The following is a 26302-nucleotide window of genomic DNA, read 5'->3' on the forward strand; positions in this document are numbered from 1 at the left end:
AGCGTTCACTGCGCTGACTGCCCCAGCCCCCAGGCAACCCAAGGCAGAACGGTATTTTGTTGAGAGGTGACGTTTCCACCTATTAGCTAATAGCCTTGCAGGCTATCCAACTTGGCGCCAGCTGGGACGCACAGCTATTTGCTAAGAGATGGAAACGTCATCTCTGCGCAAATTAGCATTCCGCGGCGAATGCTTCAAACAAATAAAGGAACTTTCAGCGTGAAGTATTTTATAAATATGTCTTAAAATATCCTAGTGTCACCTCTGATTGACCTTTTAGTATAGGGACACTGTTTTCTGTCACTGTGGGTTGACATATTCGACTTAAAAATCACTGTAGTGACAAAAATAAAATCCCCCCCGTGTCTTGTTGAACCAGATATATATATATATATATATATATATATATATATATATATATATATTTTAGAGCTGCAACTAATCAGTATACTCGATAATAATCAATTATGAAAATAGTTGTCCACGAATCTCATTATCGATTAGTTGGTTTGCACACAGCACCAGCTGCTTCACTCAGATGAACTCCTACTCAAGCTATTGTTTTATGGTTATCTCCTTAGCCTAAAGGACGTCTACGGACGTTTACTTTTCACAACAGTATAAGTTTCTTTTTAAGTTTACAACTACTCCTGGCCTTTGTGCAACCCAGAAATAATAGGAGTCATCATTTGGATTGTTTATATTAAATCAGGTGATTTGGGTCTATGCTTTGCATTATATAGTGCAGAGTTTGTTATTTACACCTAGCCCTAGATTTGATATGAGTTATTTGAATTGCACTATTATATTTTTTCACAATTATTAGCTTATTGCATGCTATTGCTGATTATATGTACTGTATAAATGAATGTCTAAAGCTTTGTCCTGTAATTGATATATAGTCCAGGCTTTATTGAGAGGCCCCTTGCCAAGGAGGAAAACCCTTTTTGCATTGGTGGAGCTAACAAAGATAAATATACCACCTTTGAAAAATTGGCAAAACCCTACTTATGCATCTCAGGCACCTCAACACCATCTGAGCGCCTCATCTCCGCACCGCCTTAGCTCCGGATGAAGATAGAAGATGATGGAGCCGCCTAGAAGAAGACCTTCCATGCCGGACTTCAGGAACGGTGAGTACCTATTTGGGGCTTAGTTTTAGGATTTTTTTTTTTTATATTAGGGATTTAATGGGCTGTAAAAGAGCTGATTGCCATTTTAAGGGCAATGCCATCCCATACAAATGCCCGTTTAGGGGCAATGGATAGCTTAGGTTTTTTTTATAGTATTAGGTTTTTTTTATTTTGGGAGGGTGCTGGTTGGGTGGGGGGTTTTACTGTTGGTGGTAATTGGTATTTTTTTTAAGTAAAAGAGCTGTTTAACTTAGGGCAATGCCCTATAAAAGGCCATTTTAAGGGCTATTGGTAGTATAGTATTAGATTAGGAGTTTTTATTTTGGGGGGGTATTTTTATAGGGGTATTAGTTTAGGTTTAAATTTTTTTATTTTGGATAGCTTTGCTTATATTTTCTGTAATTTTACTTTTTTTTTTTTTTTTGTAACTTTAGCTTGGGGGTTTGTATTTTTTAAAGATAGACTGTCCTCTGGGCAGGCTTATCGCCTAGTCAAGAGAATGAAGCAAATTAGATAATAGACGTTAATTGGTAAGATGTTTAAAATTGTATTGTCTATCTGAATCATGAAAGACAAAAAAAAAAAAGAGGTTTCATGTCCCTTTATGGTGTCTTTTATACTACATATGTTGACAGGAAAACAAATGACTAACTAAAGGTATCAGAGCTATATGTAAATTGATTAACAGAAACAAACATTTTAACTGTGCATAATAATGTCTGTGCTAACGTTAACAGGTGGCAGTGATGGGGTTAACTAACAACCATTAATGTTTAAATACCTCATTAGTGCAGTATATTGCTTCAGCTGCTCTCAAAACAGCTAAGGCTAAAGTTTTTCTCTATATACTCATTAGAGCTGTGTCATCAGATTTCCGTTTAACCGCTGATTGGCTCGCCCTATGCATCTCTCATGAATTTACAAGGCTCATGGGATATGTGGTTCTAGGACTATAACTACCTAAATTGCGGGGCGGGACATGTAGATTGGCAGCGCAAAGAAACCAATACGAATGCAGAGGTATAAATTGTCTCCAGTCCACGAGGAATTTTATACTTCCTGAATTACTGTATTGTTTTGTAGAAAATGCCGTATTCATCAGTGTAAAGTATTGGGATATTAACTAATAATACTATTAACTTAGCTAAGTCCATCATACTATAGCAAAAAACAAAAACAAAATACTAACTTTTTTAATGCAATTTGTATTGCGCAGTTTTTTTTTTTCGTTTTTTTTAAAGGATTCTGGGGCTCTCCAGCCGCAGCACATTGACTTTTAAAGCAACTGAAGTACAAAATAGATGCTACTGGTGCCTCTAGTCTAGCCTATTACATTTTTTTTTTTTTTAGCGAAATAAAATAAATACCAGCTATTCTCATTAGACTACTTACTCAGAAACTAGAGCTGAGCTGACAGAAGTGAATATAAATATTAAAATAAATTTCACCATCAGTACCTTTATTTGTAGACTTTGTTTTCATGACGTCAAGTACCTTAAAATACCTTATGGGTGGAAAGCCATATGTAAATATGAGATTACTCCACCTTGCAACCGTTAAAGTAATAATGTTTCAAAATGATACAACTAAAAGAAATGCTTAGTTTCACAAGTTACCAATACATTTACAAAGTCCCTTATTTGCTGTAGTAATATAGACATTCGTTTCTTTAGATACTGTAGTATGAGAGTCTTTCTCTTAAAGTCACCTAACTTCCATTTCCATATTACAGTTCTGTGCGCAATACACACAATACAGTTAAAAAAATCTAATCTAACTAGTTAAGCAGCCTCACCCTGAACATACTGTATTTTATCTTTTAAAAGTGTACATAGAAAGCATTTTAATAATACAAAGTATAACTATTTCTTACTTTTCAGTTATCAGGAAAGTGTCTTGTCACCTCTGAATCAGTCCTTCCTTACGTAAGAAAATAGTATTTATTAAGCAATTAATTTGCTCTTTCTTCCAAAAACACAAAATGCATGTTTTTCTTTAATTCATTTAGGAGGTCATGTGACCTCCGTGTGTGGATTCTGATAGGTGTCTGACAGATGGGTGTGGAAGCTTCATGTTGGCTCTTGTTCATATACATTGAGAAAACTGCAGCTGTATTTTCATGTACTGCAAAATTTTGCTTAGTGTTTATAAAACAGTACTAATTATAAAATGGCAGGGATCTTTCAGCACAGTATGAGAAAGAGGGTCTATAAATGATATTTGTGTAGAAACATAAAAGAACCTGTTGTTCACCAAGCTTATTTTTTTCAAAAAATCTTTTGTGCTCAAATTGACCTCATAAAACCTGTATATTTTGTAGCACACAGTTCTTGTTTTCCAGCAAATCGTGTAATTCTGACCTTTTGCAGCAATGCAACCTAATTTACTGTACAAAGGGAGCTTATTGACAAAAACAAGTCTATCCAAAATGAAATTAAATCATGGATCACCTGTTTTATCTAACAAAAAATGGACGTGTATATATTCAATGATCATCCAACTGCATATGTATGCCGAGGTAAATGTTTTGTAATGTAAAACATTTTTAGTTTAAAGAGAAACTATCTGAGCTAAAATAATTATTTGTTAGTATGTGGCTTAGTAATAACACTGATGTGTTAAAAAAAAATCATAATTGTCTCTCCAAGATTATCAATAAAACATGAAAAAGATTAAAAAAATATGCATATGACTGAACAATTACCTTAAAGAGACAGTTATTCTAAAGACAATGTGTATTCATTTTATACTTTGAGGTAATTTCTAACCATATAACAAAAGAGAGAGATTATTTTTTAAATTAGAGGTATACTGTATTATTAACCCTCCAAAAAAAAAACTTTGGATACACATTTTAAATGCAATGTCTTCATTGATCAATATGTTGCATTGCATAAACTTAAAGGCTTATTCAGAGGTAGAGAAATTTGTGTTGCTAACAATGCTATATTGCATAAGCTTTGAATGAATGTTAGTCCATTATAGTACTCATATCTACTATGTTTATATGCCATTAGAGAACTGTATTAGTGCACACATTAACACAAAACAGCAAGAGATACAAAATCAAAAATTTATGTAGATAAAATAACAAACACAATATATATATAGCCTATTTTCACTTAATTTATTCAATTTGGGCGACACTGTCCCTTTAAACAGCGATACAACATAAAATAAAGAGCGTTTTAGGTTCTAAAGGAGATCTGTCATAAATATAGATGATCAAAATGTCTTATTTAAAGATTTCATGTTGTAAAACTACAGCAGTTTGTATATAGCCATATACTGTATCATTTAAAACACCAATGGTTAGAAGTACACTTTCATGTGTTTTGAAATCTACTATAGAAACAGTGTGCTGCTGAAATTAAAGAGACATTCTAGTCAAAATTTAAATGCACATAGATGAATTAAATCTTTGAATAGAAAAATATTTGCTATATACATGTATAAATATTTTTCTATGCAGGTGCATGTGAAACATAGCTAGATATTCTCAGTGCACCAGCATTTTAAATACTGCAGCTACTCAGTGACCCAGTGGGGCTTGTATCATGTCCGCAATTAACAAATTAAGTGGTACAAGCACCTTAGGCTATCTGAGTAAGTGCTGTGTTTAAAATGCTGATGCACGGTGTTTACTTAAATACACGTTTAAAACGGCTATAGCTTTTATTAGAAGCATTTTTGCTAATACATCTATATTACAAAAATGCTTCTATACATAACTGAAATGCATCCATGTGGATTCCAATTTTGGCTGCAATGTCCCTTTAAGGGCATTGCCTAGTATTGCAATGCATATCTTTTTTCTTTTTTTTTTCTTCCTTCTTTGTTATTATACTTATAAAAGTAATATTTCTATATGTAATGTCTTCATTACTGTTATTACTACTAGTGATGCACCGAAATGGAAATTCTGGACCGAAACCGAATCCGAAAATCCGGGATGCACTTGGCCGAAAACCGAAACTGATACCGAAAATGTATTTTTTCAAATTAATTTTTTTTATTTTATTTTTTTGCATAATTAGAGCCAATAAAAAAAGCCCACCCTTTTATTGAAGGTAACACACTAAAATTGGACAAAAATATCTTTACCAAGAAAAAAAAAACCAGGCAAAAAATAATGCCATTTTCGGCCAAAATGTTTCTGCAACCAAAATTTTGGTGCATCCCTACTTAAAACAATTATAAATATCAATATACTGTATTATTCTTCATTTAGTTCTATGTAACAGAATCATATTTAACAGGTTTTTTTTTTTTACCAATTATCCAAATAAAGTATAGTCCTAGAAAACTCATTATATGCAGAACAGTAAGTCAAGTAATAAACTTAAACAGCAGCTCTAGGCTAGCAACAAATTTGAAACATGCTACACAATAATTTTACCGAAATTAACAGGCAAAAAAACTGAAAACCGAAATAGCCAAAAATGCAATTTTCGGCCGAAATTTTGGTGCATCCCTAATTACTACTTCAAAAGTCCCCTGTTTAGTAGTTTTAATGAAATCTCTAATCAAGATTATGGCAGTATAACCTAGTTGCTAGTGAGATCCAACCTAGTGTTTGCAGGAGTTATTGGAGATAAATGAGATTTGTTTGTCTAAATGAGTATTTTCTACTAATTCTCTACACCTATACAATTGCTTTTAAATTACCTTTATCTAATAGCATTTTAGCTAAATGTCTATACCACTAGTTTTCAAACCTGTCCTCACGCCTCCCTAACAGGCCACATTTTTTTTTCTGGCCTGGAGCACAGGTGAAATAATCAGGTGATTAATAAACATTGTTATTTTACCTGCTCTCATCCAAGGTAATCCGGAAAACCTGGCCTGTTGGGGAGGCATGAGGACAGGTTTGAAAACCAGTGTGCTACACCATACACCTACTAAAGGTTTACATATGTGTGTATGTATGTGTATATATGTGTGTGTATGTATATGTATATATGTGTGTGTATATATATATATATATATATATTTCAGGAAAGACTGAACACTCACCCTTAAAGCATAAATATAAATAGGAGCTGTGCTGTCCACATGACGCTTTGCCAGGGGCCTGTGTGACAGTGACATGCAGTATATAATCCTTGCAACTTTTATCTGTGTACAACAGACTGTGGAACTTTTAACATGAGCTAGCAATTTTCACACCCCACACAACTGATAAAGTCCCAGTGGTTGCTGTCTAAAATGAATAGTACTTTTCTTTATTGGATTATATCATAAAAAACACACTGGCATTTTACAGTATTAAAATCTTTCCTTTTATAACCAGAGCCTCTATTTGGCTACAAATGAGTGTACACCTAATACAAAAAAAGTTGTAGTAAATGTAACATATTTTATTGTAATATAGTTTAAAAATAAGAAAGTAAATTAACACATTCAAATAGTTGTTTGTTTTTTTTAATTCAGATAACCTATACACTACTGATTTGTGCTTTATAACGAGATAGATCGCAGTTTACCATTGTAATCAACTATTTTTGCTCTAAAACGTACAAAGTTGTTTTGTACAATACATTTTCTATGGATTTTTTTCTTTATTTTAATACAAATGTTTTTGACCACTTGTTCAAGAAAATTATGACATTCTGCTTGCCAGGAAATTGAGTCATTATAATTAACTATAATTTGTTTCCTGTTTGCTTCATTGAATTTGTTAGCAGTTTTAGTTAATTTTAATAAAATGGCATTTTTTATATAAGTATACTTTTGTATAAACTATGGTTGCAAAAAAGAGTTGTTTACCAAGCATGGACTAAACACGCTTAATATCCCACCAATGACTGTATTAACCACTTCAGTGCTAAATTATCAATTCATCCACTATTATATAAGTGAATTACACCAGTGTCACAGTGAACCACAGTGCTGTTTCTACAAATACTGAAATATTTACTTACCTGTTCAACGTCTGTACAATGCGCGGCTTGCTAAAAAACACCTGTCCTGTTTTCACTGTTGCTGTAAAAGTGTTCAGAGGGATCACATGCAGTATATCTTTGCCGGCCTGTTGTCACTTTGCAGTGTTTCGTGTTTTTTTGAAAACAGGAAATTAAGAAAGCCACAATACTAAGTCTTTCCGCCTACTCTATATTCTTTTCCTCTCTCCTTGTCAATGGTAACAGTCACAGCTTCTGGTTAAAGATAACCAATGTTTGCTTCATGTAATGTTTTGTGGTTTATTGCAGCAACTTAGTTATTTTAATTCAGAGTTAAAGGTATAGAAAGGTCAACATTTCAATTTTAAAGTCATTGTAAAGTATAACGAATTAAAGCCCAGTATTAAAAAAATACTCTTAAAATACAGGGACACTTTAAATTCATTAAACTTTACAAACACGCTTTAAAAAAAAAAAAATACTTACCTCTTTGTTACTGTAAACAGATCGCCGATCCTCCGCCCACTTTTCTTCTGTATTTTGCAGATTGATGTCTAATCTGGCTTCCTCCAATCGTTGTGTGCACCACGAGCTGGACGCCAATGGGGGCACACAATGATTGGAGGAAGCCGGATTCGTCATCGAGTTGCAAAATACAGAAGAAGAGGGCGGAGGATCGGTGGTCTGTTTACCTTAACAAAAAGGTAAGTATTTTTTTTTAAAAAAGCTTGTTTGTAAAGTTTAATTAAAGTGCCCCTGTTTTTAAGAGTATTTTTTTAATACTGGACTTTAATTCATTATACTTAACAATTACTCTAAATAGAAATATGCTTCCATTAATAAAAATAGTCCTGGTAAAAGTTATGACTCTTTCAGCTCCATACGCTGCATGTGACAAGACCAGAGGATCAAGATTCAAACACCATACCTGCTCAGAGAGCTTGTGGTTGTTATATACTGCATCAGTGAAGACGTAAAACCTGCCCAAAGTACCAGAGAATTTTTAGCATTTTTGCTATCGCTCTGTTTAAAAAGAAATAGAGCTTACCTCCCTACTTCCAGCAATCATAAGTTAGGGTGCCCTCCCTTCCAATTTTCCTTTTGGTGTAGTGTAGCTGCCCATCCCTCCCACTCCCTCCGCCTCTGTGCCACCCACCCTCCTCCCACCTTCTCTCCCTCACCTCCCACCAACACAAGCAGTTGATCGTTAAAGATGGTAACACACACAATGTCACTGTCTGTAACAATCTGGCATTCATTCATTGAAGACAGATGCCAATCCTCCGCCCACTTTTCTTCTGTATTTTGCAGATTGATGTCTAATCTGGCCTCCTCCAATCGTTGCGTGCACCACAAGCTGGACGCCAGTGGGGGCACACAATGATTGGAGGAAGCCGGATTCGTCATTGAGTTGCAAAATACAGAAGAAGAGGGCGGAGGATCGGTGGTCTATTTACCGTAACAAAAAGGTAAGTATTTTTAAAAAAAAAAGCTTGTTTGTAAAGTTTAATTAAAGTGCCCCTGTTTTTAAGAGTATTTTTTTAATACTGGACTTTAATTCATTATACTTAACAATTACTCTAAATAGAAATATGCTTCCATTAATAAAAATAGTATTGGTAAAAGTTATGACTCTTTCAGCTCCATACGCTGCATGTGACAAGACCAGAGGATCAAAATTCAAACACCATACCTGCTTAGAGAGCTTGTGGTTGTATATATTGCATCAGTGAAGACGTAAAACCTGCCCAAAGTACCAGAGAATTTTTAGCATTTTTGCTATCGCTCTGTTTAAAAAGAAATAGAGCTTACCTCCCTACTTCCAGCAATCAGAAGTTAGGGTACCCTCCCTTCCAATTCTCCTTTTGGTGTAGTGTAGCTGCCCATCCCTCCCACTCCCTCCGCCTCTGTGCCACCCACCCGCCTCCCACCTTCTCTCCCTCACCTCCCACCAGCACAAGCAGTTGATTGTTAAAGATGGTAACACACACAATGTCACTGTCTGTAACAATCTGGCATTCATTCATTGAAGACAGATGCCTGCAGCTTAGGAACAGTAGCTTCATGCAGCTGTGACGTAGATCTATGCTATGCGGTACGATGGGCTTTGTATGGCATGGCGTAGATCAACTTCATTTTTGGGTCAAGTGGTTAAAAAGGGATGCTCCAGACAAAATTGGAATCCACATGGATGCATTTTAAGTTTTGAATAGAAGCATTTTTGTAATCTACATGTATTAGTAAAAATGCTTCTAATAAAAGCTTTAGATGTTTCAAAAGTGTATTTAAGTATGCACCAAACATGTTAAACACAGCATGTGCTCAGAGACCCTACGGTGCCTGTACCAACTGGTAATGACTCAATTTGTTAATTGCTAGCTGTAGTATTGAAAATGCTGGTGCACTGAGATTATCTAGCTTTCCCGCACATGCCTCACTGATAACTCAGTCTTGTTTTTTGCCATTTTTTTTTTACACACGTCGCGTGCGTACATTTTTTATCGCTTTTGAGCCTTCGCGTGTTGGCGTGGTAGCGTACATAGTTTTGGCACGCTTTTTCCTTTATATGACGTCAAGTTGACACGCGCTCCCTCTGTTCTTTTTGTACACTATTTGGATCTCCTGAGTCCTATTTTGATTTTGTAAGTTTTTAAGAGCTACTTTTAGAGGAGGTAAATGTTTACCTTTCTACAAGGGCTCATTTAATGGGGATATTACCATTTATCTGTATGTTGGTCTTTATCTGCATTTAACTTTTCTTTCATGTAAGTGGCAAGAGTCCATGAGCTAGTGACATATGGGATATACATTCCTACCAGGAGGGGGCAAAGTTTCCCAAACCTCAAAATGCCTTTAAATACACCTCCCACCACACTTATACCTTAGTTTTACAAACTTTGCCTCCAATGGAGGTGGTGAAGCAAGTTGTGCTTGATTTCTTCTGTGGTATGCGCTTCTAAGCATTCTGAAGCCCAATTCCTCTCAGAGTACAGTGTTTGTCAGAGGGATGTGAAGGGAATATTGCCTGTTGATTTTATGGTTTCACCTATGGGAAATCTATTCAAAGGCTCTCTGTAATCGGTCGCAGGGATTCATCCCCTACCTCCCTTTTCAGATCGACGTTATACACTTATACCATTACCTCTGCTGATATTTTTCAGTACTGGTTTGGCTGTCTGCTATATGTGGATGGGTGTCTTCTGGTAAGTATGTATCATTTTTTTTTAAGACACTCTCAGCTATGTTTGGGGCTTTATATTATATTGTAAAGTTTTAAATATGTGTTTGCTTATATTTGCCATGAGTCAGGTCTATGTATATTTCCCTTTTTTGCAGACTATAATTTTCATTATGGAAATTATGTTTTGGAAGATTTATTTTCTTACCTGGGGTTCCAGTTCTTCTCATTTTCGCTGGCAAACTAAGCTCGTGAGGACGCAAAATGCTGGGGGGGTTTTATTGCGTCATTCGTGGCGCAAATTTTTTTTGGCGCGAAGTTGCGTCTATGGTGACAAGTCTCATAATTTCCTGCATCTTTGTTGACGTTACTTCTTTTGGCGCAAAGTCGCGCTTGTTATGACGCGCTTTGTATGTTACCCCTCTTCCTTTAATGCTTCTGGTTCTCTTTATATCTTAAAGAGCTAAGATGCTTACTTTTTTGCATATACTTTAGCATAAGCATTTTTTCCCATTCCTGAAACTGCTATATGAGGAAATTGGATATTTTGTTTTAATGTTATTTTTTTTATTTTTACATTTTGCAAGATGTCTCAGTCTGATCCTGCCTCTGATGTTGCTGTAGAAACCATGCTGCCTGAACACAGTTCTACCAAAGCTAAGTGTGTTTGTTGTAAATCAGCTGATGTTATTTCTTCAGCTCAATTATGTGGCATCTGTCATGACAAGCTGTTAAATGCTGATAATGTTTCTATTAGTACAAATACATTGTCTGTTGTTCCTTCAACATCTAATGTACCTGATATTCCTGCAGATGTAAAGAATTATATTGCTGTAGCTATAGAAAATGCTATGTCTGCTGTTCCGCCTTCAAATAAACGTAAAAGGTCTTTTAAAACTTTTCATAATTCTGATGAAATTTGTATTGACCGACAACATACTGAAGTATCCTCTGCTGATGAGGATCTCTCTGGTTCAGAGTCTGAATCAGACTCTTAAATTGATCAATCTTCCTTTATGTTTAAGATTGATTATATTCGTTCTTTGTTGAAGGAAGTTTTGGTTACTTTGGGTATTGAAGAGTCTAGTCCTCTTGATAACAAAGCATTTGGCTTCCACTATTACTTAGGATGAATAAACTTTGCTGGTAACAGTCTGTTATTAATTGACAATAATGGATAGTAAAATCCATCATTTATCTGCTATACACATAAGATATCAGTGACATTTCTGTAAGAGATGTATACATTATGCAAAAGCAAACATCCCATAAATTGTGAGATACGAATGATTCTGAAAACTAATCAAAGGCTGACATCGCCAGTGAATTGCTTATGCAGATATTGGCTGTTTGAATGGAATAAAAACACAATCTACTTTTGACTCTGATATTTCACACACAGCTCTGTAAAACATCTCAGGGTCATGTTTTACAGAGCTGTGAGTGAAATATTCCTCTTGTTTCTACAGAAAGCTTACCCGGAGGACAGAGGGGGAAGTAAGATCAGTGCCACTGTAAACAGTCAGGGAGAAACCCTGGGGATTTGTGACAGCCTTATCTATTACACAGACAGCCCCAGCATGGGGGCTGGCTGTAAAAGAGACTAGATAGGGAGTGTAGAAAAACCCTTGCTCTGAAGCTAGTGGATATTACGTTCGTATTCTCATGCACTGAGAGGATTACAAACTTTATATTCATTTTTAGGAGATTTAGCAGCAAAATTTCTAATACTTGTCAATTACAAACTTTATCTTCTGTTGGTGCTTTATTTAAGTAGCCTATATTTTTTTGGGTGTATAATTGCCCTTTAAGGTCTGTTTTTCTATCCAGATCTCAAGTCTCTAATTTTGATTGCATGGAGAGTGAACGATTAGCTAGAGGACCATTGTTTCTTGGTGTTTGGATCATGATTTTTCCTGGCATTCTTTAGAATTCCTAGGATTTTGCAGTTTTTGCAAGATGGTTTGGATAAAGGCTTATATGCCAGTTATTTGAAGGGTCAGATTTCTGCTCTTTCAGTTTTGTTCCACAAGAATATTGCTAATCTACCTGACATTCATGGTTTTGTTCAAGCTTTGGTCAGAATTAAACCTGTTAATTTGTTTTCATTTTATTTTTTCTTCAGTTTTTATTTCACAAGAAAAATTAACAGAAAAAAAGCTGCAGCATAAAGTTACATTACACAAAAAATAAGAATGGAAAACAAAACAAAATATTTTTACCACTACATTTTTATTATTTTAATGTAACTTCCAAGATTGTTTACATTTTTCTTCTACTGGGGCACCCAACTTCATAATAAAAGGTCTCAATTAACAAAGGTTTATTTATTAATTTCCCAAATATTTATTAATGATCGATAGACTTCCATTTTTTCTTTTTTTTCCATATAGTGGATTTCTTCTAAAATTAATTTTCCATCCACCTCTTTTATCCACAAATGAATATCTGCACTTTTCCAGAGTTTTAAAATATTTTTTTAGCACATTATTTGAATTAAACCAAGAGTAAGCTTGTTCTTTTTGTTTCTCTAAGACTGATTTAAAACCACAGTGCATAAATCATATCTTATGTTCTCTTTTCATATCGTATTGCAGATTTTAAACATGTCCCTCCAAAATTCCTCTATAATTTGAACAGGTTATGTTTTCTATTTTTTATACATAACTTTGCAAATTCAGTAAATTTTCTAATTACATTTACTTGTTTATTTAAAAAAATAAAATGTTTCAGCTGTGGTGCTGCTAAGCCATTTCCCACCTGTGTGCTAAGCTGGTTTTGAGCTTTTGTTGCAGTTCACATTTAAACACTTTTAATAGTAAAGTTTGTGTGAATAAAGTATACAAACTATATAATGTTTTTTTCAGTCAATCCAGCAGATTCAAAATATACCATTATTATATGTGTATGTATCATCAGGTTTAAAAAATAGCGCATACAATGTGAAAAAAGTATATTTTTTTACTCCTGACTCAATAATTAATAGTATGTAATTTTATTTTTTAAGCTCTATCATCAAAACATGTGTGAATAAATATTTCTAGTAGGTAACCTGTCTCAAATATGCAGAAATTAAGAACGTTTCACAATTTTTTTCCACTGTTTTATTGCAGGCATGTCAATTTGATAAATTATCAAAAACAGCATCTTAGAATTTACTGCTCTGTTTTCAGCAATTAAACAGTTCTAGCCACCTGAGAAATTAAAATGGGGTACACAAAGCACACATTTTCAGAAAGTACACCCCTTGGTGCATCAAATGACGGGCTGCAAGTATTTATAGCATGAATTTGGGGTGTGCAGCAATTAATGGAATATTTTGCATTGCTTAAAAACAATAATAATACTAAGCAAAGAGCCATATTCCGCTTATTATTATATTGTCTATTTTTGTGCTAGCAATACATGTAGCCCCTTATTTGATGTGCCAAGGGGTGTACTTTCCAAAAATGTGTACTTTATTTAACCTTTTGCCACCGTTATGCCATTGTATTCCGTCAAAACAGCGCTGGACTTTAGCGCCGTTATGACGGAATCCAACGTCATAGCCAACGGCTGTCCTCAAGCCAACTGCTCTTCCTGGATTTGATTGTGGTCTGGAGGGCGTTCCTAGCGTCATAGGGACGCCCCCAGACCCGATCCAATAATTGAAATCTCGCTATCGTATGCACGATCGCGTGATTTCAATTTGTCCACATCGGAACGTTGTTCTGATGTAGACATTATAACCCTGTCATGAAAGGGTTAATGTATCTTAGTTTCCCAGGTTTCTACAGCTGTCTGATTGCAGACATAACCCATAAAAGTTGAAAGGCTATTTTTTTAGATGATTTCAAGATTGCCATGTCTGCAATTAAACAGTTCTAGCCACCTGGAAAATGAAAATATGGTACACAAAGCACACATTTGTAGAAAGTACACCCTTTGGCGCATCAAATCAGGGGCTACATGTATCTCTAGCACATATATGAGGTGCACAACAATTAAAGGGACACTAAACCCAATTTTTTTCTTTCATGATTCAGATAGAGCATGCAATTTTAAGCAACTTTCTAATTTACTCCTATTATCAAATTTTCTTCGTTCTCTTGCTTTCCTTATTTGAAAAAGAAGGCATCTAAGCTTAGGAGCCAGACAATTTTTGGTTCAGACCACTGGATAGCACTTGTTTATTGGTGCTGTCCAATCAGCAAGGACAACCCAGGTTGTGAACCAAAAATGGGCTGGTTTCTAAACTTACATTCTTGCTTTTCAAATAAAGATAACAAGAAAATGAAGAAAAATTGATAATAGGAGTAAATTAGAAAGTTGCTTAAAATTGCATGTTCTATCTGAATCATGAAAGAAACCATTTGGGTTCAGTGTCCCTTTAATGCAATATGGTGCTTTGCATAAAATAATATTTTTTATTTGTAGCAAAGAGCCATATTCCACTTATTATTATTACATTGTCTATTTTTGTGCTAGCAATTACATGTGGCCCCTCATTTGATGCGGTTTGGTGTATACTTTCTATAAATATTTAAATTATATACCATATGCATCATCAGTGAAGGAATCAGCATCTGGGTTCATAGAGAACTCATCTGCTTCCTCAGCAGTGAGACGCTTGGCCATAATTCTCTTTACAAAATAAATAGATATTTTTAAAGCAGTTATGTCGTTAGAAAATATATAATTTTTATTGCAAAAAATGTATTATTTTTTTATCTTTATTTATGTGCCTTTAGAGACCCCCAAATCCTTTTTTTTTTTTTCCAACTTTTTTTTAATAATTTTTTTTTTTTAAGTTTTTTTATATTTTATTATACGCCCCAAAAACATTATGTAAAATATTACCTTTCCAATGGTGGGTTTTGGGGGTCTGTAGCTGCTGAGATTCATGCATCTAAGCAGCATGCACCCATCTCCCTATAACTGCCAATCGTCAGTTTTAAATAAAATGCATGTGCTGCTAACATTTCAATAAATATCACAAACAATATAGGCGAAAGTGGGCAGCCTTACCTTGTATATAGATTATTATATAAAGCCATGATTCTAAATATCATCAATTTCTCTATGCCAAAAAATAAGATTTTTTGAGGGATTGCCAGTCAACACGATTGAAGGCCTTTTCAGCATCTGTTGATAGCATAATTTCCAGTCTTTCTTTGTTTACTATATACCTTATTAGCTGTAAGGCTTTGACTGTGCTGTATCTTGCTTCTCAGTTTGCTACAAAACCCACTTGGTCCAAATTAATGATGTCTGGCAATATTGTCTTCATCCTATTTGCTAGCACTTTAGCATGTATTTTCAGGTTAATAGTTATATTGGTCTGTGGTTACTAACAGATTCACTGGACAAATTTTGGTATAACCACTGCATGGGCTTCCAGCATGTTCTGTGAGAATGTTTCCCCCTGATCAATGGATGTAAATATGGAATTAATTCCTAACTGAATTCCTTATAATATTTACTTGTAAAGCCATCAGGGGATTTTCCATTCTAAAATTGCTTTTCCTATTTCTTCCTGATCTGTTTTCTCAGATTGATATTTATTCCTTTTTTTCACTGGTGATAGTTGATAAGTATTTTTTAATACTTTTTCTCTTAATCTAATTAATGAATAGCTGGGCTGTCCTTATGTATATTATATAATTTCTCATAATAATTTCGAAATTGTTATGCTATTTCTTCACTACTATTATATTTATGTTTATTCACATCAACTATAGTGTATATAGTATTCTATATATATTTTTTTTTTCTTTATTGCTCTTGCTAAAAAATTCCCAGTTTTATCTATCTCTGCATAAAACATTTTCTTTAAATAAACTGCAAGTCTTTTATTAGTAGTTGATTGTATTTTCTTTAATTTTTATTTATAGTCTACTATTTTTCCCTTTATGGGGTAATTTTCAGGGGGTTTTTAACGATAGCTTACTGTGTTTTTTTTACAGACATATATTGAGAACAAGATTACAAGTCTGAGGCCCTATGCAAGACACCAATTTTGACTTCTCAATACCCACACACTCTCCCACCACACATGCCATCACCATGTAGACATATCGGGAGTGCAATTACATAGCTATTGGGGCAAGTTTGGAAATATAAGGAAGGGGACACTTAGCTAAGTTATTAGAAAAAAGGTGACAGGGTAAAGGGACCTATAATTTTTATTATACATATGAATAAACACTGTTTTAATGTCAATTTGTTTTGGTGCATGAACAAAGGGTTATGTAATACTGTTTAGTTTGAAGCACACTGTAAGTGCATGCCAGTGTTCCAAATAACTTGTTAAAGTAGCTGCAGCATATAAAATGTATGGGAAATTGTTTCTTTATGTGTATGAAATAGCTGTTTTTGCTGATTGACCATTGTTCTCAAGAACATACCCATATAAATGGTCTGCGTCTATAAAATAGTAAACCTCCTAATTTTATCTATCTCTCTATGCATTAATGTCTCTTTATCTTATATATTTGACTTTACACAATTTCCTATACTTACAGAGAGTAATTGAACATTTTATTACTTCTCTCATCCAGCCCCTATGATCGAAAGTGCTACGAGGCAGCAAAATATTCCAAGGGATCCTCCGCTATGTCGAGTGAGCCTGTCAAAATATTTGAAGCTCCCGACATAGCGGTATCGCCTAGAGGCATTTACTATACATGCCATTGGTTTGCGAAGCTGGCTATAGACTATACCCAGCATCGCTGCCTGTATGCGATGTATATTAAAGGATCCCTGGAACTGCCATGTGCCTAACCACTAATCCTAATATCTCTAAACCGAAGTACCCCACAATCGCACGCTTACAATAATAAAGATCTAACCCGCCACATACCGACCGCAAGTACTAAACTATTAACCCCTATACCATCACATATCCACCCCAGTATCTATCCTATTAACCCCTTTACTGCCACACACCCACTGGAAGTATCAAACTATTAACCTCTATAATGCCACATACCCCAAACTCAATCTAAACTAAACTCCCTTAGTTAGAAAATAAAAGTAATACATTTATTTTTAACCTAAACTGCCACAATTCTAACGCAATCTAACCCTGCTCTACCTAACACCTAGCCCCCCCCTTTGAACTAACCCCCCTAAGTTACAATAAAATATACAAATCTAAGTTACAAAAAATAATAAACTACAGTATCCAAAATAAAAAAACTCGCTATTATACCTAACACTAAACTAAACCACATAAAATAAAAAACCCACTCAAAACAAAAAAAACGCGCTATTATACCTAACACTAAACTACATGCCACATAAAATAAATACAAAACACAAAGCACTAGGGAGCGCTGAAACCAGCTTAAGAGTAAGGATTATAGAATATATATAATAATAAAATACCTAACCTGATACTAATATGATACTACTATAATAGGCAATATGTATAATACATGTAAATATAAATTGTGAATTATGAATTATGTGTGAAAAAAATCTTTTCAAAATTGGAAAAAATTATATATGAAAAAAATTCTATGTGAAAAAATTCAATTCTATAGAAGATGCCAGCAACAAATACTAGAATTGCATATCTATATATAAAAAACTTTATTACAATATAGGTCGACCTATTTAAGACATACAATAATAAATCACAAAATTAAGAAAAAAAGAAAATTAGTATAAAAAACTCCTTAAACCAAAAGTTCATGCATAAGAAACAGTTTCCAGGAGTGGACGATTTTTCGGCTTGTTACTATGTGGACCCACGCTCATACAAGGATGCTGTTCTGTGTATAGTTGTAATAGGAGCGTTCCCAGGACAAAAGAGGCAGTCGCAGCCAATGATGGTATTTCCCCTACGGACAAGGAATCCTCTTAGTAAATGTCACACAGCAAATAGCAGGGGAAGTTACATCCGTACTTACATAATAATAAGCAGCAACCGGCCTCCAAACTTGAACCAACGATCTGTGGACACACCTTCCAATAGTAACCAATGGCCACTGGAAACAGAAAAGCTTTAACAGGGAATAGCAATTAGATATACTAGGCTAGAAACCCGGTGAATTTTTTGCAGCTTTCTTTTAAAGGATATGCATTCTCGCTCCCAAGGCCTGTTTATAATGGCTAATACTGCACAAAAAACACCTAGCAGAGGGTTATTCAGCCACAAGATATCTGCACAAATAAAAAACTCCAAAGGTGTAGGAGTTAGTTTAAAATAGAGCAAATAGAGCAACGCGTTTCAAAATGTAATATCTTTTTCAAGCTCTCAAAAAAAAAAAAACTAACACTAAAATAAATTACAATAGCCCTTAAAAGGGCCTTTTGTAGGCATTACCCTAAAGTGATAAGCTCTTTTACTTTTAAAATTAATAAAAAAAAACTCTACAATGAAAATACCAAAATCTAACTAAATCAACCTATCCTAGAAAAGAAATGTTAAAATAAAAAAGCCTATTTTTAAATATAAAAAAACTCACTCCAAAAAAGCACTGCTATCTTCTTCTACGTTGGGGTCCTCTTTATGATGGTGCTGGGGGCCCATCTTTGCAGAGACGGACTTTGGTGGCCTCTTCTGCTGCCTCTGCTCCGCTTCTTCTTTTCTTCAGCTCTCATATATGAGCCCTCCTCTTCATGAGGTCGCTTACACACACTGAAATTTAGGAAGCACGAAACCCCAATATATACAAGTACCATTTATTTTTGTTTGGCTGATTTCAAATCAGTCATTCTCTTTTGGCTGATTCAAATCAGCCAATAGCAAGAACTTTTTAAATTCTAATCATCCAATAGAAAAGGATATTAAGAATTTAAATTGAAAAACATTCTTGCTATTGATTTAAATTAGCCAATAGAGAATGACTGATTTGAAATCAGCTAAACAAAAAAAAGTGGTACCTGTTTTTAAATTTAAATTGAAAAACATTCTTGCTATTGACTGATTTAAATCAGCCAAAAGGGATTGACTGATTTAAAATCAGCCAATCGTAATTAAGTGGTACTCCTATATATTGGGGTTCTTCTCTTCTGGAATATCAGTGTGCGGCGGCTACCGCATGAATTACAGTCAAATATGCAACAGCAGCTATTTCCTTAGAAACTTAGAGTGCCGGTGTAGACAGGGCATCTGCTAATAGCCCAAACCTAATGAAGCACATATTAAGGTCCACAGCACAAATTGAAAGGAATCTTGTCTTTATTTTACAGCAAAATGAGTTACCATACAAGATGGAAAGGGCTCTCAACTGACAAAGGACCGAAAAAATGTAGAAGTGTAGCTTAGCTTTTATTCGAGTACCTATTAAATACCATAATAGGCTAGGTTTAACAACGTTACAGCCAGTGAAAATCATACAGGTACAAAAATCTTGCGATGTTTCGAGACAAGCTCTTAATCTTGCATGTTTAAAAACAGAATGATACTCTTATTAAATACACTCTATTTCGCGCCAGTCAGGCAATCATTTACATTTTACATCCTTTTATTGCCACCTACTGGTAGAAATATAACATTACAGGGTAATTTTCGCAATAATTGGTTACATTTTATATACAATTGATTCATTTGTAACAACTTCAATACTGTACTTCAACTAAAATAAAGGTTAAAATTATATCTATACACTACTGACTAGGAATACTCTCAATCACTACAATCTCTACAAGGCCTATTATGTTTTTACAAGAAGACAGACCACTCATAGTCTCTATTGAGACCCTTGGGATACATTGCATATATCCAGTACATTTCTTTCTACTTTATCAATTTTTCCCTATTTTTTCTACCATTTCTTTGTGGTTTCACTGTATCTATTATTTGCCACCTTAACTGGCTTATTTGATGACCATGCTGACGAAAATAGTTAGCTACTGGTGCCTGTAAATCATTACTTCTTATATTTAATCTGTGCTGACTCATGCGCTCTTTTGCTTTACGTGTAGACTCCCCTATGTGGATTAAAGAAGAAGGACATTTTATCATATATATAATATATGCAGATTCACAAGTGAACAAGTGATTGATCTTGTACTTTTTTCCACTTCTTGGGTGCCTAAATTCTTTATCTTTTATAGTCTAACTACAACTCCATGCATCCAAGACACGTGTAACAGCCTGTATTTTTTCTATTATTAATAAATGTCTGTGTTATATTTCTTTTAGGGCCTATGTCTGATTTTACTAAATGGTCCTTTCAATTTTTAACTCTCCTATATGCCATTAAGGGTGGACTTTCAAAATGTTTTACAGTTTTGTTGCAATCACTCAATATGTGCCAATATTTGCGTACTATTTTGGCTATGTCTTCACTATGTATCCCATATTGTGAGACAAATACCATCCTATCTTTCTTTTCTTTAGCCCCTTTATTGGATTATTGTCTAAGGCTTCTAAGTGAGTTTCTATTAGTTGTTTTATATAGCCTTTTTTAACGAATTTCCATTCCATTTACTTTAATCTTATTTTCAGATATTCTTATTAGCTCAATATTCGCTTAACACGCAATAATTGACTTTTAGGGAGAGATCTCCTAGAGTGAAAACTCATAAGTTAATAAAGTATTTTTATCAGTTTCTTTAGTATATAAATCATATTGTATTGTGTTGCCACTCTTATAGGCTGTTGTGTCCAAAAATTACACTGAGGTTTCACTGTATTTTAATGAAAATCCCAGGCCCCTCACTTTTGAGTTTAATGTATTTACAAATCTCAATAGAGATCTCTCGTCACCCAACCACATGCCATATATATTGTCATATAGCACCACCATGTGGTGCCATATTGTAAAAAATCTTTATTATTATAGATCTTTTCTTCTATACGGTTCATAAATAGATTGGTGTATGATGAGGCGACGTTGGATCCCATGGCCATGCCCCTGACTTGAATGTACCAGTCATCCTGAAATAGGAAGTAGTTCCAATACAAGATCATGCGTAACAATTCCTCCAGAAATCCCTTTGAGCGACCGCAGGAAGAGCAGGGCTCATAGAAGAGGGAAGAAAAGAAGAAGCAGAGGTACAGGTACCACTTTTTTTTGATTGGCTGATTTTAAATCTGTCATTCTCTATTGGCTGATTTAAATCAGCCAATAGCAAGAACGTTTTTAAATTCTAATCATCCAATAGAAAAGCATAATAAGAATTTAAATTTTAAAAACATTCTTGCTATTGGCTAATTTAAATCAGCCAATAGGGATTACAATCAGGCAATCATAATTAAAACATACTCCTATATATTTGGGTTCTACGCTTCTGGAATAACAGTGTGTTGCGGCATAAAGAGCAGGGCTCATAGAAGAGAGAAGAAGCAGAGCGGAGGCGGCGGAAGAGGCCACTGAAGTCCACCTCTGCCACCATGAGGATGAGCCCCCAGGAGCCGGGATAAAGAGGGCCTCGACATAGAAGAGGATTGTTGAGTGGAGGCGGCGGAGGAGTCTCCCACTGCAAAGATGGGCCCCCAGCACCAGGAGCCGAGATGAAGAGGACCCTGACATAGAAGAAGATTGTGGAGTGGAGGCAGCAGAAGAGTCTGCCACTGCAAAGATGGGCCCCCGGGACCAGGAGCCGGGATGAAGAAGGCCCTGACATAGAAGAAGATTGCAGAGCGGAGGCAGCAGAAGAGGCCACCAAAGTCCGCCGCCGTGAAGATGGACCCCTGGCACCAGGAACTGGGGTGAAGATGGCCCAACGTCGGATCAAGAGGATATGAAGAGTGAGTACAACCTTTGGGGTTAGTTAGGGCTTCTTTTTCTTTCTTAGATTGTTATTTTGGAGGGTAGGGGATTGCTTGTATTGTAGATGGGTTTTTTTAAAATTGATTTTTAAATGTAAAAGAGCTGATCACTTTAGGGCAAATTATCATTTTAAAGGTTATTGCAATTTATTTTATTGTTAGGATTTAGTTGTTTTTTTTGTTTTGGGTGAGTTTTTTATTTTATGTGGCATTTAGTTTAGTGTCAGGCATAATGATTTTTATTTTTTTTGGATACTTTAGTTTAATATTTTTTTGTAACTTTAATTTTTTTTTTTGTAATTTAAGGCGGTTAGTTTAGAGGAGGTGGTAGTTTAGGCCGTAATCTCCTAACCACTCCTTATACCTGTATGGGGGTTGATTAGGTGATTATTGTTAGCTAGTATTTATTATGCCTTAATCTCCTAATCATCCCCCATACTTGTATGGGGGTCAATTAGGTGATTGATAGTTACCATTTATTAGACCTTACTCTCCTAATTACTCCTTATACATGTATGGGGTTGATTAGGTGATTAGGCTAGGGAAATTTAGGGAATAATAGAGCATTTATCTACATTTTGTAAAAATACTATGCATTCTTATGTATGATGCATATTCTTTTAACTTTTGCATATAAATTAATATGTATTTATTTTTTCTTGTTGTGTTTTTTTTATTGAAAACATAAATATATATTTTAAGATTTATATTTATGTTACAAAATGCATTAGTATTATAATTGTATGATTACATAACAGGCATGCAGTTATGTAATACTATAATAATAATGCAACTGTCTTTTATAACATAAATATCTATTTTAAAAATATATTTATATTTAAAATAATAAATGCATCAAGCAAGGATATTTAGATTTTAATTTATATATCCAGTACTTAAACTAATATGCATTATACATGACCATGTATTTTATTTCAAACATTATAAATATAATGTACCCAGGCCTTGTACTGATATTCAATATTTAAATTGTTATGCATGTATATTGCAAAATGCTTTAAGTATTGCATATACATTAAAATGTATTTCTTTCCTAAGATATGGAGAGTCTACAATGTCGTTCAACTAGTGGGAATATTACTTCTGGCCAGCAGGAGGAGGCAAAGAGCACCTCAGCAAAGCTGTTAAGTGTCACTCCCCTTCCCATAATCCCCAGTCATTCTCTTTGCCTCTGTCAATAGAGGAGGTGAAGTTTGGTGTATGAAGAAATGAATTCCTTTATTGGGTACTTTTCCCTGCAAGCAAGGATTTGGGTTTAGCTGAGTCCACGTCAGTCTCTTCAGTAGAGTAGTGGTGGCTTTTAAGCAGTTAGGAAGTTGTGAGGTAGTCCTTACTTTGTTTCCTAACATATTGCTGCCCTTGTTATAGAAAGACAGAATTGGTTACTCTTTTCTTTCTTTATTCTACAGGTCTCTGTAGGAGTATGTGTCCTTTCACGCCTTGTGAGCTGCATGACCAGCTTCTTTTCCACTCTGGAACATCTTTATCGGAGCGGTGCTGACTGCATGACGTTTTTTCTGTGAGAAGGAAAGGACTATGAAATCGGCTATCAATTTTCTTCCTCTAGTGGGGCAGGTAGGACACCTCGGTCTGTTAAGGTGTAAAGGTCCTATTTGAGGTTTACATTTTTGAGCGCTATTCCGCTCTGTATAAATTTAAAGTGACAATGTAAAAATGTAATAAATTTAAAGTTACAGTGTCTAATTTGAAATTTGTATTTTATTTTAAAATCCTCTTGTCATATTTCTGGGAATCCCTTATGCTTTAATGATGGAGCAGGAGTCTGTTCCTATGGAAAAATGTTTATTGTGTCTTGAGGCCCAAATAGTGTTACCCATGCAATTTTGTTCCTCATGTTTAAAAAGGACTTTGATATGTAAAGATAAACTTTTTGTTTCTGAGCCTAAAGTCTCTCAGGATGATGCTGTTCAGGCAATGCCACAGCTTTCTCCTCCCACGTCCCAAACCTTTATGGCGTCACATACAGTGCCCTGCAGTTCCTCTCAGCCTCCTGGAGGACTTTATTTGCCTGCAGATTTTGCTGCACAGGTATCTTCTGCATTATCTGTTTTTCCTATGCTGGGAAAATGCAAGAGGAAAATTAGACATTCAGATGGTAAGGTTTTTGCACCATCTACTGCTGTGCAGGTTGTCCTCCCTCATAAGTCTGATGAGGAGGCTACGTCAGTAGCCTCTGAGGGTGAAATCTCAGATTCGGACAGTATAAGAAGTCTAGTAAACTTAATAAATACTGTGATGTTCCTTCCTCTATAGAACTGTTTCCTGTTCCAGACCGTGTGACAGAGATTATTTCACAGGAATGGGAGAAGCCAGGGATACCCTTCTATCAGTCTCCCCTCTTTAAAACAATGTTTCCTGTTGCTGACTCCATTAAAGATTCATGGCGCATGGTGCCTAAAGTAGAAGGGGCTATTTCTACTCTGTCTAAGAGAACTACGATCCCTATAGAGGATAGCTGCTCCTTTAAGGATCCCATGGACAAAAAGCTGGAGGTTTATTTGAAAAAGATGTATGTTCATCAAGGTCTTCAATTGCAACCTGCAGTTTGTATTGCCACAGTAGTAAGTGCAGCATCTTATTGGTGCGATGCCTTGTCTGAATCAATTTTAGTAGAGACTCTGTTGGAGGAGATCCAAGATGGGATTAAGGCTCTCAAACTAGCCAATTCCTTTATTTCTAATGCTAACATGCAAGTTATTAGACTGGGAGCCAAGATGTCTGGCTTCACTGTCTTAGCCCGCAGGGCTTTGTGGCTAATATCTTGGTCAGCTGATGTTACCTCCAAGTCCAAGCTTCTGGCACTTCCTTACAAGGGTAAAACCTTGTTTGGACCTGGTCTGGCAGAAATAATTTCTGATATTATGGATGGAAAAGGTTCTTTTCTACCACAAGACAAGAAGAACAGACCTAAAGGAAATAAAGCCTTCCTCTCCCTCTTCCAAGCAGGAACAGTCCAAGTCTTTTTGAAAGCCCATTCAGTCTTGGAATAAGGGGAAGCAATCAAAGAAACTCTCAGCTGAGTCTAAGTCAGCATGAAGGGTCGGCCCCCGATCCGGGATCAGATCAAAGGGGGGGCAGACTTTCCCTGTTTTGTCAAGTGTGGATAAGAGATGTCCCAGATCCTTGGGCTGTGGGCATAGTACCTCAGGGTTACAACATAGAATTCAAAACTTTCCCTCCCAGGGGCAGATTCCACCCCTCAAGATTATCTGCAGACCAGGTAAAAAGAGAGGCATTCTTGAACTGCATTCAGGACCTTTCCTCCCTGGGAGCAGGGTCTAGGATTCTATTCAAACCTGTTTGTGGTTCCCAAAAAAAAGGGAACTTTTTGACCCATTTTAGACCTAAAGTGTCTCAACAATTTTCTCAGTGTACCGTGCTTCAAAATGGAAACAATTCGTTCCATTCTTCCTTTGGTCCAAGAGGATCACTTCATAACGACCATAGACCTGAAGAACGTGTATCTTCATGTTCCTATCCACAGGGATCATCACCAGTTCCTGAGATTCGCCTTTCTAGAAAAACACTTTCTCTTCCTTGCCACAGCTCCCAGAATTTTCTCAAAGTTTCTGGGAGCTCTCTTGGCAGTGATCAGGTCTCAGGGAATTGCAGGGGTACCCTACCTGGACAACATATTGGTTCAGGTGCCATCTTTTTAACAAGCAAACTCTCATACAGAGATCTTGTTGTCTTTTCTACGTTCCCATGGATAGAAAGTGAATATGGAGAAGAGTTCCCTTGTTCCAACTACAAGAGTGGTTTTCTTAGGAACCATAATAGATTCCTATGAAATAGATTTCTATGAATTTTTTTTCTGACAGAGATCAGAAAATTCAAGATTTTTTCCTCTTGCCTCTTTCTACAGTCTACTGTTCGGCATCAGTAGCTCCATGTATGGAGGTAATTAGTCTGATGGTTGCTTCCATAAACATCATTCCATTTGAGAGCTCTGCAGTTATCCATGCTCAGACAATGGAACGGACACCATTTGGATCTGTCTCAGAGGATAACTCTAGACCAGTCGACAAGAGACTCTCACCCGTGGTGGCTTTCTCAGGAGCATCTGTCTCAGGGCACATGCTTCCGGTAACCTTTCTGGGTGATCGTGACCATGAATGCCAGCCTGCTAGGCTGGGGAGCAGTCTGGGACTCGTTAAAGGTGCAGTGACTATGGACCCGGAAGGAGTCTGCTCTCCCATAAACATCTTGGAGTTGAGAGCGATCTACAATGCTCTGATGGCTTGGCCTCAATTGTCCTTAGCCCGGTTTATCAGGTTCCAATCGGACAACATAACCTCAGTGGCTTACATTAACCACCAGGGAGGAACTCGGAGTTCCT

General features: G+C 35.7%; 1 protein-coding gene across 1 annotated transcript in view; it reads right to left on the reverse strand.

Moving 5' to 3' along the window:
- The window catches only part of TRAF3IP3 (TRAF3 interacting protein 3), a gene marked incomplete in the record, with an annotated part of 485039 nt that extends 477820 nt beyond the window's left edge, over nt 1–7219 (reverse strand). Inside the window, 1 exon segment of the mRNA XM_053706644.1 lies at nt 7058–7219.
- Nucleotides 7220–26302: the final 19083 nt, after the last annotated feature.

Source organism: Bombina bombina, chromosome 3, assembly GCF_027579735.1.
Source record: "Bombina bombina isolate aBomBom1 chromosome 3, aBomBom1.pri, whole genome shotgun sequence".
Lineage (NCBI taxonomy): Eukaryota > Metazoa > Chordata > Amphibia > Anura > Bombinatoridae > Bombina > Bombina bombina.